Below are 17,531 nucleotides of genomic sequence, written 5' to 3'. Positions count from 1 at the left end.
TTTTTTGGTCAGCCTGTTGATTGAACGAGTGGAGAGTGTTTGTAAACGAGCAAATTGAAATAACAATGTTGATCATTCACAGGCCTTTGCCGAATGAAGCCCCCCCCCCCCCCCCCCCCATGATGCTTCAGTCGTAGGGTTTGTTTGGTCATACTTCACCGTGCTGGTCAATGCAGTTTGGGGGAGTAGGTGGCCCAGGAACGGTTCGTAATTTTTTTCTAAAAAATCACTCGCCATCGATTCTAGCCGTGAGTGGGGGATCCAATTCGGGTCGTCGAGTTCGTAGCGCGATTCACTAACCGCTGCGCCACTGAATATGATAATAGGTTTTCCCCTTTTTTCTGGCAACAAAACAGGTGTTAAGATGTTAAAAAAACCCAAACTGAAACCTTTTACAAGGAATCATGTCTGCATTAACCACAATACTCGTGGTCAGAACGCAAACAAAAAACATACTCTGATAATATATGCATTGACTTTGAAACTGAGTGGTCCACACCAGAGACAGTTTTCTTTGGAGCCTCGTCTCATATGGTGTTAGACCTCTGGTCTAACAACATTTGAGACTAGGCTCTGGTGTGGACCAATCAGTTTCAAAGACAATGCATATATGATCAGAGTACGTTTTTTGTTTGCATTCTGACCACGAGTATAGTGGTTAATGCAGACACGATTCCTTGTAAAAGGTTTCAGTTTGGTGTTTTAACATATTAACACAACTGTTTTGTTGCCAGGAAAAAGGGGGAAAAACTCTCTTCTCATATTTCGGTGCTGGCAAAGGAGGCCCCGTGACGCTGCGCCACTGCTCCACCCACCGCAGTAGACCACACACAAACAGCCGCACACCACAGAGAAGCACTCGCGAGCACATTTCCCCATGGAGATACGAGACGAGCCTTTGCTTGCTGGTCCCGTGTGCTCGCTCGCTCGTTCGTTCGCCGACCGACCGAATCCGGTCACGATTGGCAACCTCTCGGTAGACAAACGGGTGACCTGCGGCCCCGTTTTGTCGGGTTTCCTCGGCATGAGTCTAGCATCGAGCATCAAAACCTCCAATGTCGCCCCGTGTCCCCACCTCCCACTGCGGGTCAACGGGCCGACACACACTCAAGTGTCGTGGCGCTCTCCGTGTCCCTCGTGCGGGCTCGGTGATAGTTTCCACGATTCTAAACGTTTTTTTTATTTTACCACGTAAGGCCCACTGAGCATATAGAGCTCTTTTTGTCAGAAGTGACATGCCCACAAATGATGAGGTCAACGAAGTGGCTTTTCACGTGGAGATTTATAGCGGCAGCCAGAAACTCTAAACGCGTGTTTTATTCTAAATGTGGAGGGAAAAACCGGAGGACCCACGTGGCCACGGGGAGAGAGAGAGGGACACGCAAATTCCAAATATGCATCAGGCGTCAGGGTCGGAATTGAACCCGCGACCTCCTGTACACCAGGCGAGGTAGTTAACATCTCGCTACCGAACCTGAACTGACCAACGTGGCGAAGCAGGTTCAAACAACTCCCTACGATTGACTGTATGTACTGTATGTATGTTGAACTTCTTTCGCGCCGTACATAGCCAACCGTGTTAATCGGAGGTGCGGGGTGAGGACAAGAAACGAAACACAAAAAGCAGTTCTAAAGAAAAGAGTTTAATGCCTACACGTGTTGCCACAAAAGGTTGCGGTGTCAACGGAATACATTTGAGACAATGGAACGTCACGAAGGGCGTTAAGTTGAAGAATTATACAAACAGAAGGTAACGTCATGATCATAACCGTACACACGCACGCTTGCCACTGCAGGTCGGCGACAAAATTAAAGCCCCCAAAAACAATGAGAAACGTCGTCATAATGGGCCAGATTGTTTACGTTAACAACAATAACAACAACAACATAACGGCGGGGGCTACGGCGGACATCTTCAGCTGCTGCGACGATGACGGCGGCCTCGTCGCGACGATTTCACCAAAAATTCCGATGGGAAGGGAGTGGACTAGGGTGGGGAAAAAAATGATATTTTTTTTAATGATATTTTTAAAACTTTTTTTAAGTGATATTTTTTTAAATGATATATTTTTTAATTATACATTTCTTAATCTTTTTTTTAAAGGGGGCAACGTTGGGCCAAACGAGAACGCGCGACCGTCGCCGACCAGCGAGAGGCGAGGGCCCCTGCGACGAGTCCGGCAAAGGCGCGGAGGAGGAGGACACGTGGTAAAGATCTCCGTAAATTAGAGGAGCGAGACGGAGAGATGCTTATGAAAACACGGCGTATTTATGCACTTACGAGCGTGTGCTCGCGCGTCTGGGTGCACGGGGGGGGGGGTAAGTTTAGTTTCTCACATAATATACAGACCGGCAACGAGGGGGGCTGTGTCGTGTTTAAGGTTTTCAAGAGAAATCAATCATCTACGCTCATGGCCGAGCAAACAATTGCCCTTTTTTTCTTTATTTCTTTATTCTTTCCTTTTTTGCTTTACCCCCCCCCCACCACCACCTTCTTTCAGGGCCAGGCAGCGGAACTAAAAAGCCATCCTTGAACAGTCCTGATCAAATGCGACACGAAAGCAGGCGGAGATATCGGCACGGGGAGTACGAGTGAGCGAGCGAGACACACAAACTCTAAACTGTTTTGATTTAGAGCCAGGGAGGGAGGGATGGCGGGCAGGCTGGGTGAATGCTTAGTTGGATGGGTGGGTGGGTCGGTGGCTGTGTGGCTGGGTGAATATGTAGTTGGATGGGTGGAAGGTTGGATGGGTTCGTGGCTAGGTGGGTGGCTGGGTGGTTGGGTGGGTGAGTTCGAGGCTGGGTAGCCGGGTCGACGGTTGCGTCGGTCGATGTACGTGTGGGTAGCTGGATGGGTGAGTTAATAGTTATTGGGTGGTTGACTGGATGGGTTCGTGGGTGGGTAAGTGGATGACTGGAAGGCGACTGGTTCGATAGCTGACTCGTCACCTACCAAGCTGGTTAGCTGGGTGGGTGGCTGTCTGAGTGCCTGGCTAGTTGGCCTGGTGACTAGCTGGTGTTTTTCTACCTCTTGTGGCCACGCTTGAGGGTTAAGCATAACATATAATGGAAGTACACCATGTAAATTGCTTGTTTGTATGATTTGTGAATATTTGTTTTTAACGGATGCCATGTCTGTTTTTATTATATATGCTAAAACACTTGGTAAGGAATTTGATAAATATTCCAACGTTCCAAATAGACCCTTTAAATATAACCTTCAGACTAGTTTTTGCTTTCTGCACGACCGTAGATGTAGCGGCTGCTGGTGGGGGTGGGGGGGGGGGGCAGATTTCCTTGCACCTGAGAATCGAAGGGGCCTTACAAGGCCCATTCGTTGGGTCTGGCTTCCAGGGTAAAAACCATCACCACAATTATGCATCCAGTTGCGTCAGCAGCAGTGAACAGCAGGAGAACGTTGTGTTTCACCAGCTGAAACTCACTGAGATTTGAATTTGCTTTTTTGCAAGGGGACCCGGGTTAAGAGGTGAAAACCGATAGCAAATAATTAAATCGTATCAGAGTAGACCAACATCCCACGGCCAAATACAAACATCTTACAAGACGAATAGGGATAATAACATGGGAATTAGAAGTGAAATGGGCTGTCGTTAAGAAGATAATATCAGGGCATTAGTTAGAGTTAGGGTTTGGGTAAAATTTATGTATATGTATGTACGTATGCATGTTGAACTTCTTTCACACCCGTACGTAGCCAACGGTGCTAATCGGAGGTGCGGTTTGTAGCAAGTGATTTTATTAGTTTCACCGGTATGGGAGATGTGAGCACTAGGGGGTCACAAAAGTGTAAATGTCCAGCTCAAAGTCAAGCGGTCATCACCACCGATGCCATTGACACCACCCGCACCTTGCCATCGCATCCTGCCTTCTGTCGGGCAACCACAGCTGGTGCAGATCTCTATGGTCACCCATTTTAAACCATACCCCATGTACTGGGACTATTCTTTTCCCGATATTTTTTGTCAAAGCAGCTCAAACTCTGACGACGACGACGACAACAACAACAACAACATGATGACGATGATGAGCGCCACCCAGCCACTGGGCTCTGTGCCACGCGGTTCCTCCGACGCCAAATTCATTGGCCCAGCCCACGCCGTTTTGCAGAGCCATCAAAGGCATTCGCGCGCTCGAGCAGCGCGTACACAAAGGCTCCGTCCCTGATTAGACCACTTCCAGCCCCCAAATATGCGGTCGCACAACGTGGCCCAGATTGCTCAAATAAACCCCTCGGGCAAAGATCAGTGGGCACGCTAATTTCTTTTTGCGGTGTAATTATGGCGTTACGAGGTCGCTCGGTAAGCCGCCAGCAACCCCCCCCCTCCTCCCATCCACCCAACCCTTGCTCGGTGCGCGGTCAACACGAAGACGCGCAGCGGATTCGTCCTCCCAGGGCGAATGATTTTGCGATGGGAGCGGAATGGGAGCGCGGGGTCTGTCGCCGCGGCTGGAGCGCGACATCAAATGGCAGGGTCGCTCGCACGGGCACCGTGCATCGTATTCTTAGATTTTTTTTTCGGTAAAAGTCACGTAGGTAAAAAATTAAAATTAATAAAAGTAAAATAAAAATCACGACGTTTCGGAGGCAACACAAGCTTCCGTCTTCAGGTGGAACCGTCACAGCACGATAGCTGTCTCAAGTGAGAGAAATTCCAAGAAAACAGTCCTTGTATATATACTGGTTGAGGGTGGGAGGAGCCAAGGTAGGCCCTGAATATTATTTTTGTGAGGTTCGGTGTGGCTGAAGCACGCTGTTAGGAATGAGCCTTTGTTGTGTAAACTAGGTGCGGATGACCGTGCATCGTTCATTATTCACCGGTCATTTCGTCCCCTCTCCCCTCTCTTTCTCTCTCGAAAAGTTCACCTCTTCTCCACTCCCTTTTTCTTCCCTCCCGTCGCCCCTCCACTCCGTCCCGTCTCTCCCCTGGAGCCCTTTCGTGACCTCCCACGTGTCCTCTGTCACGGTCACTCATTCCTCTGGCCCCCCGCAATCTAAATCACTCGATTTTTTGCTACCACTTTTTTTAACTATGTAAAGCGCCTTGAGCTAAGGCGCTCTATAAATATAAAATACGATAAAATCATTATCATCATCAGCAGCAGCAGCAGCAGCCATGACCAATCCACTGCTGGATGAAGGCCTTCCCGACCCGCCATCATCCCTCGCGAGCCCTTGATGCAACGGTCCAGCCAGCGCGTGTTGCTGCGACACACGCTGATCTAATCGCTCCGTTTCTCGTCTCGGGTTGCGTTCCGTCAGTCGTTATTAAAGAATGATGATGAGTAGACGGCGGCGTTTAACATTGGGGAGAAAATGAGGGACGAATCTTTGTTCGTGTTGGCGTATTTTTCACAGCGGCAATGTCTCACTTTGGCCTCTTGAAATCCACGTGCGAGTGGAGAGAATGCTGCAAACAATCAACGTCGGCTTTATTTAATGCCGCCGGGGGGATGATAACAAGTCCTCCCCGTGCCGTTCGTGAGGGTTGTGTGGCCATGCCTCGCCTTGCCAGCAACCGGTTCGGACATCACTCGCCACTCGCGTTCGTTTTTGGCCAGGAATCAGACTGAGGTTGCCACGAGGTTGATAGTGAATAATGCTAACTGCTGCACCACCGCTCCCTCCCCACCCAGTTTATTTTGCATTATAAATAGGGGCGGGGGGCGGCGGGTGATACCCAGAGAATCTGTTGATGTATGGGAACGTGGAATGTAATTTTTTTTTTTAATAACGGCAGAGGTCGATAGCGACCGTAACGGGACGCACGACATTGTAAATCTAACGGGGAGGACGGTACCGACCAAGCTGACGGCGAAACCCCAGAACGCAGAGAGTGGAGTCGCTTCACCAGAGCGGTCACCAACTCCTCAGTAGGCCGAGAGAGAGAAGGGTGGGGGGGGGTTCAAGTTTAAAGTTTATTTAACCCGGTGAGAGAGAAGTCAAGAGATGAAACTCGAAGTCTCATTTGCAAGAGTGACCTGGAAGGGGGGTTGGGTGTCAACAACATTTACAAAGTCAAAACGAATTTTAAAAAAGGTCCAGCGATGAAACAAAGAACACTCAGAGCAACACACGTTGTCTATAGAGCAGCAGCAGCAACAACAACAAAAACTAAAATCAGAGCAACACACGTTGTCTATAGAGCAGCAACAACAACAGCATCAACAACAAAAACAAAAATCAGAATAACACACGTTATCTGTAGAGCATCAACAGCAACAACAACAAAAATCAGAGCAACACACGTTATCTGTAGAGCATCAACAGAAACAACAACATCAGAGCAACACACGTTATCTATAGAGCAACAGCAACAACAGCAACTGAAATCAGAGCGAGACGTGGGCACTGCGCTTGTGTGGGAAATTCTCTCCTGCCAACCGACCGACCGGGCGTGCGGGCGTGCGGGGTGTCGCGTGCGTCCGCGTCGCAGCCGTGAGGCACAGCGGCACCCGCACTCGGTGCATGTCAGGTCAAGAGCGGCTGCCTTACCGCGAGGCCCATAGGACGCAGCCCTCGCTGCCACTGAGCGCCGCAGACAGTCCCAAATTAGCCGTGCCAAGAAAGAGAAAAGAACAAAAAAAAACAACATAACGGGACACCGGGTGGCATTTTTTTTTAACTCCCTTGCTCTCGTCTCGCTCGTTCACAGAGGGCTTCTGCAGCGGAGTCGCCCTTTCTCTCTCTCTCTTTCTCTCTCTCTCTCCTTGTGCACCTTTCAGCGGAGCGGTGTAAGTGGTCGGGTGTAGTGGCTGGGACCTTCCGTAACCGAACAATCGCCACTCTCGCCAACAATCGGCCGAGTCTCATGCAGCTTCCCTCCTCCTCTCTCTATACATCTGCGTCTGCTGTGTGTGTGTGGGCGTGCGTGCGTGCGTGCATACGCATGCTCAAGACATTTCGCGTGGCCTCAAATAAAGTGCACCTCGCCTGGCACCTACACGCCGCGGTGACGTAGCCCGTCACCCACTTTCGCAGCGAATGCCAGTTGTAGTTTGTTGCTAAAGCTATTAAACACATTTTTTATTATTTGGACCAGATAAGGCCCACTGAGCTATATATTTATTTTTCCGAAGCGACCTGGCCACAGATGATAGCTCAATCAAGTGGCTTATCACGTGAAAGTTTATAGCGGCCAAATCGTCCGAATATTGTTTGTATACTATTCCGTGGAAACATATATAGGACATCAAATTTACGATTAATTACGATAACAATTCTTTTTTGTGTGTTTACTGTCACTGAGATACAATAAAAAGTCGACATTTTTGTCCGACCACATTCATCAGCTATAACACAGCCGTTTATTAACACGTCGTAGGTTTTCGCGATCAATCATCCATAATACGGGTTGTTTGGGTTAGATCGCGTAAATATAAATGCGTCGTCAAACCCGCCACCACGCCACACAGCCAACTATAACGTTTGTCACGTAAGCAGAACGTGGCCAATTCGTTACTAGTACAGCACACCGGTGTGTTGGAGAGCAAATCCACAACATTTACAATCAGGTGTATGGAGACAGAGAGCCTTGAATAGTTTGAGCTCGGTGAGGGTTGGGTGGTCGGAGTTTTCAATCTCGATGATTTAAAAGTGCATATAGCTCCAGTGGCTTCCTACTATCGGAAGGAAGAGCGTTGCAGACGGCGCGCGCTACAATGGCCGTCTTTGTTCGATGGCCAGCCAAAAAGCCCGAGCGAACGTACACTTGAAATACAGAGTTGTTCGATAGGATGAGCGCTGTTCGCTTTCCACGCGGCAGCACCCATTGTGCCTCTCCATCAACGATGATTGGCCGATTTGAGGATGTGAGGGATTGACTCAGCCTATCGTTCCCGACGGGTTAATGAAAGAGTTACGTGGGCCACTTTGTGATACGTGAACGGTGTTTGCTTGAAAGTGTTGAAATTAAATACGCATAAAAATAAGTCATTGTTGCGTGTGACAGCCTGCCATGATGAACGTGGAAATGCCACCACTGCTTCAGGGCAGTCAACAGATATGAGTGTCACCCTGATATTCATTTGAGTGGGAAATATACTTGGCCAATGCGTTATAATACACGTGGCCTATGCGTTATAATACACGTGGGCTGTGCGTCATAGTATACCTGTGATTTAATTAATTGCTACGATGTATGATCGCGATTGCATTGAAGCATATATACTCTTGTTTCACATTGTGATGCATGTAGCGGCATCTCGTGGCTTCAGGGGAGGGGGTCGTATACACCCATTAACTAAATTGAAAAGCATCGATTGCAACACATGGAAATGATGCGTGCGTCGTACGATTGATAATCGATGTTAATCGATGCATCGTTACATCATCTCAAGTGTCATTGAGTTAGTGAGTGCAATGTCTAATGATGTCCTAAGAAGGGCAATAAAGTTTATGTTTATATTATTCGGGTCTTTGCTTAAAACTGGAAACATTCGAAAACCAACATTTTCTAATCACCCCCCACCCACCCTACCCCCTAAAAAACATAATGGGTGCTAGGTTTGTAAAATCTATAACTTTAATTTTTTGTAACCCATTAACTAAATTGAAAAGCATGTTAAACTTTCCATCTGCAATTTATGATGCCTATTTTAAAGATGACATCATAGTTTTAATAACTCGACTTTTCGACAAACTGTGACACCAAAGCCAATACAAATCTGACCTAAAGCCCGGAACCGGTTACTACCAATTACCAGCGTCATCATACAGCATGCACATACACATACCACAAAGACAAAGATGGCCCGTATAGCCTTCAACAGGCTATTGAGGCAAGTGCTGTTAGCGAGCACCTATAAAGGCCGGTACGGCACACGAGGGGGTGGGTGGCCAGGACCACGCCCGGCCGCCTTTGTCTTCCCGGTGGCGATGTTTACACGCCGCAACAGGTGCTCGTTTAAGGCCAAGTCGACCTAGGGAAGGCCCACAATCGGATGAAATATTCATCACCGATGTTGACCGTTCGCAGGAAATCCAACTCGGGTGGCCGGGACTCGTAAGTGCGAGTGCGCTAACCCACGAACGCCACCGCTCCCCACGACACAGAAAACACGCACACGTACAATAAGGTGGCAACAGCGCCATGAATTTCCCAGGGAACAGGGGAGGGGGGGGGGCTTTTTTCTTGCCAGTGAAGAAAGGCAGTAGTGGAGAGGCAAAGAAAAAAAAAGGAGAGACGGGGGAGGCAATTAAGCCGCGATGCAAATAGCCGGTGTTCATTATGCTTATGCGAGGGCTGCCCGGCGGTAAGTATCGAGTCATTACAGGAGCGCTTTTGTGAACAATGTCCCGCACCGCCGTAGCAACCTCCCCCCCCCACCACCACCCCCGCTCCTCCCAGGAGACATCGACCGATCGTCGCGACATCGACCGATCGTCGAGTTAAACGCGGGAGACCTGCGGCACACACACACACGTACGCACACACACACGGAGACACACACACACACGTGCGCACACACACACGAGACACACACACACACGTGCGCACACACACACGAGACAAACACACACACGTGCGTGCACACACACACACACGTACGCACACACACACACGAGACACACACACGTGCACACACACACACACACACGTACGCACACACACACACACACGAGACACACACACGTGCGCACACACACGAGACACACACGTGCGCACACACACACACACGAGACACACACATACACGGAGACAAAAAGACAAAGATCCCCCGTGTAGCCTTAGCAGACTGTAGGGGCAAGTGCTGTTAGCGAGCACCTATGAAAGCCGGAACGGTACAAGAGGGGGTGGGTGGCCAGCAGCACGCCCGGCCGCCTTTGTCTTTACACACACACCAGGTACTCATTTGAGGCTGAGTCGATCTAAGGGAGGCCCAGGACCGGTTCAGATAATCGTCACTGATGTTGGCCGTGAGCGGGAGTTGAACTCGGGTCGCCAGGTTCGTAGCGCAGCGCGCTAACCGCTGCACCACCGCTCCCCACACGCACGGAGACGCGCACACACGTGCGCAAGCACGGTGACGCGCGCAGCAAAGACAAAGATCCCCCGTATAGCCTTTAATATAATGTGGAGGCAAGTGCTGTCAGCGAGCACCTGTGCATACCCACACACACGTACACACACACACATACGTGCGCACACATACACACACATACGCACACACATACACATACGCACACACACACACACGAGCGCGCAAGCACGGAGAGTCGCACAGAGGGGAACTGACACGAACACATGGACACAAGGCAGACAGACGGACGCAGACGTAGATACGCAGACACATTGACACGGAGGCACAAAGTAAATGATTGACAGACACAGTGGTGCACACTGACACACCAAAAAAAACACAAAGATCATCCGTGTAGCCTGTATAAGACTTTTGGAACAAGTGTTTTTAAGTGAGCAGGCATGGCACACGAGAGGGTGGGTAGGCCAGCCCCACGCCCGCCCGCCTTTGTCTCCCGAGTAGTGATGATGTTTACGCATCGCAAGAGGTACAGTTCTCATTTGAGGCTGAGTCGACCTATGCGAGGCCCACGACCGGTCAGATAATCGTCACTGCTAGTGGCCGTGAGCTGAAATCGAACTCGGGTCACCGGGTTTGTTACACAACTCACATGTACACACACACACAAGGTGATGCACGCACAAACAAAGACAAAGATTCCCCATATAGCCTATCACAGACTGTTGGGGCAAGTGCTGTTGGCGAGCACCTATGAAGGCGGGAACGGCACACGAGGGGTGGGTCGCCTGCACCACGCCCGACCGCCTTTGTCTCCCGAGTGGCGATGTTTACACGCCGCGCACCGGGAACTCATTCTGAGGCTGAGTCGACCATGGGGAGGCGCCCAGGACCGGTTAAAAAAAAATCGTCACTGCTCGTGGCCCTGATTTGAAATCGAACTGCAGTCGCCGGGCATATTTTGTAACGCAGCGCGTTATACAACTCACGTGCACACGCACACACGGGCGTACAAGCAGACGCGCACGCGCGCGCGCGCACACACGTGCACCCGTGCGAGCACATGGAACAACACAGCAGGCACATTAAATAAATAACAATCTCGCAGCAGCGGCAGCGGCAACCTCAAGCAACAAGTCTGGTTCACCCTCCAAAACGGAGGTCTCCGTCGCACCCCCCCCACCCACCCCACTCTCTTCTCAGGTCAACTCAGGACAACCCAAACGTACACACAACTTCTTTTTGTTGTTGTTGCAGTCTCTCTCTCTCTCACTTGTGCCGTGTGCATGTGCGCGTCTCGGCTATGCACGCCCGTCAGTAGGGCAGCGGAAGGGAGAGAGGAGGGTGGGGTGAGAGAGAAGGAGATCGAAACAACAACAACATTTCACGTTTGGATTGGTTCATTATTGTGTTGGATGGGGGTTGCTAGACTAATGCTGCACTTGTCTCTTGAGTTAAACTAATGTCTCGGTGAATAATAAGAAGAAGACAACCTCAACACATTGGGCTGTCTGATTTCTCTCTCCCTCTGCTGTTGTGGATATCGCCGTGCAAATGCTGCACGAGGCAATCCGTAGCTCCGCGTCCCATCAGTGTGCGGTTTTTTTTTGTCCAAAGATCTTGTTTGACAACATCAACATCAACAAGGCGCCACAACGTCTTATCAGTCGTGGTTGTGTTTTCTTTTTAACCGTAGTAGTTTTAAAGAGGTATAATTCCCCACTTTTAACTTGTAATTTAAACGGTATTGACTGTCGGGGGCTTTACATTCGTGTCGTTAGCGATGAGACGGCGACCGCGTGTAGAGCAAATCTCTTTCTTAGTTGCTCTTCCCACTTGTGTTTTATATTGTGCTCTCGGCATCAGATCATGAGATGAAGACTTCATTCTGAAGTCTCCCGGAGCAGTGCACCCCACCCCCTCCCCACCTCCCCCCACCCCGACCCCGGGCCACGGAAGGTGATATCATAGAACTACTTCTGAGATCCCTTCAATTGACACTCTTACACCCTCACCCACCCACACACGAGTGGGGTGCCCTTTCCCATGCAAATACAAAGATCCTCCGTATAGCCTGTAACGGACTTTTGGGGCAAGTGTTGTTAGCAAGCACCTATGAAGGCCGGCACAGCACACGAATGAGTGGGTGGCCAACACCACGCCCGACCGTCTTTGTCTCCCCAGTGGCAATGCACACTTCCCCCCCCACCTCCACCCACCCTACAACCCACCAGCCATGGCGTCAAACAAGCGGGGAAGACAACGACCACGTGACACGTCGCGGGGGGACGTCTCCCCGCTGCTGTGATTCACGAACGCACTCGGCAACTCCCCGTTGGACCACGGGTGACCGAGCACCTGGATTCAAGCTCCCGCGTCGCAGGCGGCGGCCGGCTCGATTTTAACGATCACGCGAGTCACGCCGGGTCGGTGAGGAGGAGGAGGGCACTTGACGATGTTGATTAACGATCACGATGAATTCGTGTGACATTGGGCTCCGTTTCATCGGTCCGCCGCGGGGCGGAGGGGGCCGTGTGTGCTCAGGTGTGAGCGGGCGCGCTCGCTGCACGGTGACTTGCAGTCGTTTGTGTTTGCTTAGGGCGACAGGATGTATTCTTATCGGTCTAGCTGAGCGTTACCTGTTTTGTCTGCCATCGCCACTTTCACCCTCCCATCCTTCTCTCCGCCCCCGCCCACACTTCCCCCGCCACCCACCACCCCCACCTCTCCAGGTCCACCGCCAACAACAACCACCATCTAACTACCCCCCCCCCACTCCACCGGCCTCCCCCCTCCCCGAAAAAAAAAACTATAAAGTAATCTCTCTTGGTACCCTGTGGGTTTTGGAAGTGCTAAGAAAATATATACGAAAACACTTGTGTCCTCACTCGCCTCCCAGGGGCTGACAATAACTCCACATCAAGGTGCGCAACTGTTTGCCACGAGCTCGGAGGGCAGGGTGGAGGGGGTTGGTGGTGGTGGTGGTGGAGGAGGAAAGGGGTGGGGGGCACGGGTGGTGGTGCATTTGTTTCGCTAATGGATCAAAGTTTAGCGGCGGCGACAGCTGAAGCTTGGTTTTTTGTGTGTTTCGCCGAGGCACATTGAGTTGAAGGAAAACAAAGACTGCATTCGCTTCGACATCACCGCTTCTCATCAGCAACGCGGCGGTTCGCCGCGCAAGCCAGGCGCTCCTGTTTAAAAATCAGTCTCGTCGCCAAACGTGATTTTTTCCGCAAGGCTCGCGGGACTGATGGATCAAATGTCTCAACAATTGAAGCGAGTCCCCATTTTGGCCCCCTTACCCCGGCCGTGCTGATTTAGACCGCGTTAACTTGATGACGTTTTAATAAACTTCGGAAATTAAACAACAGCAAAAACAACAACAACAACACTTCTGCCGCTCACTTCTTCTTGGACCCAGCGATATTTCACGGCAGGCCCACTCTCTCTCTCTCTCGCGCGCGCGCAATGCACCGCGCATCACTTCACCCAGGTTGTGTTTTAATTTACGAGGCCACAACGTTGCAGATGAAAACTCGGCAAAGTTCAGCGGTGGTGGTGGTGGAGGGGGGGGGGGGTTATAATAATTACGATTCCAGCAGCATCATCAGCTGAAATGTACAATTACGCTGCGGCCCCGGATTCATTACGAACAACGACAGCGCATCCTTTTCGAATTAAAGCTTCTTTCGTGACTGCAGGGATTCATCTTCTTCACGTAGAAGGGAAGACGCTTCTGCCGCTCCCCGACAGACCTGGTCTTCACCTGAGGACGGCTGCTTGCGTTGTGGCCGAAACGTCGTGAGAATTATTTTATTATGTTTTATTTTATTATTTTATAATTTCCATTCTACGTGACTTTACCGAATAAACCAAGAAGACAGCGCATCCGTTGAGTCTGAAAATATCGCAATACTCCTCCTCCCGACCCGTGGCACGTCGCTGGGCGTCCGCAGACGTCGGTTTCTGATGGGCCGCACATTTGCTGATGACACTCAATGACGTTGGATCAATTCGATGGTATTCCGCCCATATTGTCATGGTAGGCGGTGGCATTGGTTTACACAAACGTTGGATCAATTCGATGGTATTCCGCCCATATTGTCATGGTAGGCGGTGGCATTGGTTTACAAAAACGTTGGATCAATTCGATGGTATTCCGCCCATATTGTCATGGTAGGCGGTGGCATTGGTTTACAAAAACGTTGGATCAATTCGATGGTATTCCGCCCATATTGTCATGGTAGGCGGTGGCATTGGTTTACAAAAACGTTGGATCAATTCGATGGTATTCCGCCCATATTGTCATGGTAGGCGGTGGCATTGGTTTACAAAAACGTTGGATCAATTCGATGGTATTCCGCCCATATTGTCTGTCATGGTAGGCGGTGGCATTGGTTTACAAAAACAGTAGTTCTCAATCTTCACCTGCAGCCTTGCACCTCTCTGGTTCTCAATTGTTTAAAACAAAATGTACAATGTTAATCAATGCATAGGGCTTGATGAAAACAAAGCAAGTTGTACGTACGTGCCCGTGGTTACTTTGTGTTTCGATGATTTACCTTCTATGAAAAAAATCTGGCTGTGTCTCGCTACCCCCACAAAGGGCGTCTTGCACCCCCAGGGGGTGCGAGATTCACCCCAGGTCAAGAAGAACCACTGTTTGAAAAGGTGGCGCGTAACCATAATGCGAATAACAATTGACTGGTCTTTGCCAACCCACTATTGGATGAAGGCCTCCCCTCGCCATGTCGGCCATGTGGCTTGTTTGACCATACTTCACCACGCTTGTCAGTGCGGGTTTGCAAAGGGGTGGGCCCAAGGGATGTTTCAGACAACACTCAAGACCAATGTTAGCCATGGCCGGGAATCGCATTTAAGTTCACCCCATCACTCGCTGATGAGAGCAAGTGAAGTCAAAACAACCACCAAGGATTTGCCTCGCTATAAACCTCGACGAAATCCGCAAGTCGGCTCCGTAGTGCAGATGTGCGCATGTTGAATTTCTATCGCACCGCGCGTAACCAAACCGCGCTCATCGGAGGTGGTGGGATTCAACGTTTCCTCCCGTGTAGGTTCTCAAGAAAGCCGACACGGTGCGGTCATATGCCTCCGTTGCAGAGCACGGCACGTGGATGTGTCCCGGTGTGCCCCCCGCTTCCCCGAAGCGTCCCGGTAATGCCCCCGTGTGTGTGTGTGTGTGTGCGTTTACATGCGTGCGCACGCGCGCTGCATGTGCATGCGTCTTCTGTGTGCATGCGTGCGTGCGTCCGCTCGTCCATATGTGCGTGTGTGCATCTGTGTGTGTGTGTGTTGGTACCTATGATAGGTGCTCGCTAACAGCACTTGCCCCTACAGTCTGTTAAGGCTATACGGGGGATCTTTATCTTTGTGTGTTGGTGGTGGTCGGAGCGGTCGTGTAGCTGTTAGCGCTACGCTGCGCTACGAACCCGGTGACCCGAGTTCGATGCTCGCTCGCGGCCAACACCAGTGACGATTATCTGAACCGGTCCTGGGCCTCACCTGGGTCGACTTCGCTTCAAAGGAGTACCCGGTGGGTGTGTAAACACATTGCCACTGGGGAGACAAAGGCGGTCGGGCGTGGTGCTGGCCACCCACCCCCTGGTGTACCGTTCCGGCCTTCATAGGTGCTCGCTAACAGCACTTGCCCCGACAGTCTGTTACAGGCTATACGGGAGATCTTTGTCTTTTTGCGTGTGTGTGGGCGCTCACAGCCAACACCAGTGACGATTATCCGAACCGGTCCTGGGCCTCGCTTAGGTCGACTTAGCCTCAAATCAGTACTGTACCTGGGTGCGGTGTGTGAACATCCGCACCGGGGAGACAAAGGCGACCGGGCGTATCGCTCGCCACCCACCCACCCTCTCGTGCGCCGTGTGGGCCTTCATTAGCCGCTAGCTAACAGCACTTGCCCCTCAAAAAGTCTGTAAAGCCCATACCGGGGGTATCTTTGCCTTTTGTGTTGGTTGCTCACGCGCGTGCGCGTCCTGCGCGCGTGCGTGCGCGTGAGGCTCACGGTATAGTAGGTAGGGTGTAGGGTGCTAGGGATGGAGGGGGGTATGGTGGTAGGGTGGTGGGGATAGGGGGGGGGGGTATGGTGGTAGGGTGCTGGGGATAGGGGGGGGGGGTATGGTGGTAGGGTGGTGGGGATAGGGGGGGGGGTATGGTGGTAGGGTGGTGGGGATAGGGGGGGGCGGTATGGTGGTAGGGTGGTGGGGATAGGGGGGGGTATGGTGGTAGGGTGGTGGGGATAGGGGGGGGTATGGTGGTAGGGTGGTGGGGATAGGGGGGGGTATGGTGGTAGGGTGGTGGGGATAGGGGGGGGCTGGTAGGGTGGTGGGGTAGGGCGATGGGTGGGTGAATGTAGGGGGGGGGAGTAGCTCGGTATGTTGTTTTGTCTATCGCGAGCGCCACTTCTCTGCGCGGCCGCGCGGGCCCCTGCAGGAGGAGGCGGTGAGTGGGGGGGGGGTCTGCAGAGGGGGGGGTGGGCTGCTGGAGACGGCGGGGGCGGGGCGGGGGGCTCAAAGAGGGAGGGGGCCGCTCCTCCACCCTGTTTTGTCTGCGCTGCGCCGATGGAGAGCGGAGCGCACGGGAGGTCTGTGGGAGGCCGGAGTCGGGGCCGCGACACGGGATACCCCCAGCGGCACCCACCGAGTTTCATCGCCGTATGCGGATACGCGATCGGCCATTCATTCCCTCCCCCCCCCCTGTTTGTCCGCGCTAAAATACACCGTGGTGGGTGGGGGGGGGGTGTGGGATGGGCGGGGGAGCGGTGGCGCAGTGGTTAGCGGCGCCCTGCGCTCTGAACTCGGCGACCCCGAGTTCCATTGCAGGCTACTGCTAACGAACATCAGCGGTGAGTGATATCTGAACCGGTCTCGGGGCTTCCCCCCCGCCCCCCCCCCCCCAAGGTGAGCCCCGCTTTAAATGAGCATCATCCATTGCGGGTGGTGATACAGCGGCGTCACGGCCTCTGCGGTGTCGATCAACCTCACGCCGACCGTGCCAGCGACCCCCACGTAGCCTCGCGATGAGCGACTGGGGACGGCTGCTGTTGGATGGTGGGGCCAGGCAGTGATTCATTCCGATGTCAGGAAGCCACCGGAGCTATGCAACTTTTAAATCGAGATTGAGAAACGCATTTCTCTGAAGCTGCTTTTTTTTGTGGTTTGGTTTACGTTGTCCTTCCCCCGCGCCTCCGATGAGCACGGTCGGCTAGGTGCGGTGCAAAAGAAATTCAACAAACTGTGCATACATTCACCCCGACGGCGATTCCACGATTCAGTTGCGATTGAGTAAAAACGAATCGCGTGCGTTTCAATCTCGTTTGTATTGTTTACGGTTCTGTTTACTTCATGAGCTTTCTACTCCGACGACTACTACGAATAGTTATTATTAGTTTCATGCATACATATAAAAAAAACACAGCGCATTCGCAACCGGTGTATTGGACAACTGTGGCTACCTGCAATTTGCCGAAGTCAGACCCAGACCATGTTTAGGATTCTCAA

Source organism: Lampetra planeri, chromosome 3 (assembly GCF_965212315.1).
Source record: "Lampetra planeri chromosome 3, kcLamPlan1.2.h2, whole genome shotgun sequence".
In the NCBI taxonomy this organism is placed as follows: Eukaryota; Metazoa; Chordata; class Hyperoartia; order Petromyzontiformes; family Petromyzontidae; genus Lampetra; species Lampetra planeri.
This window is presented reverse-complemented; position numbering follows the sequence as displayed.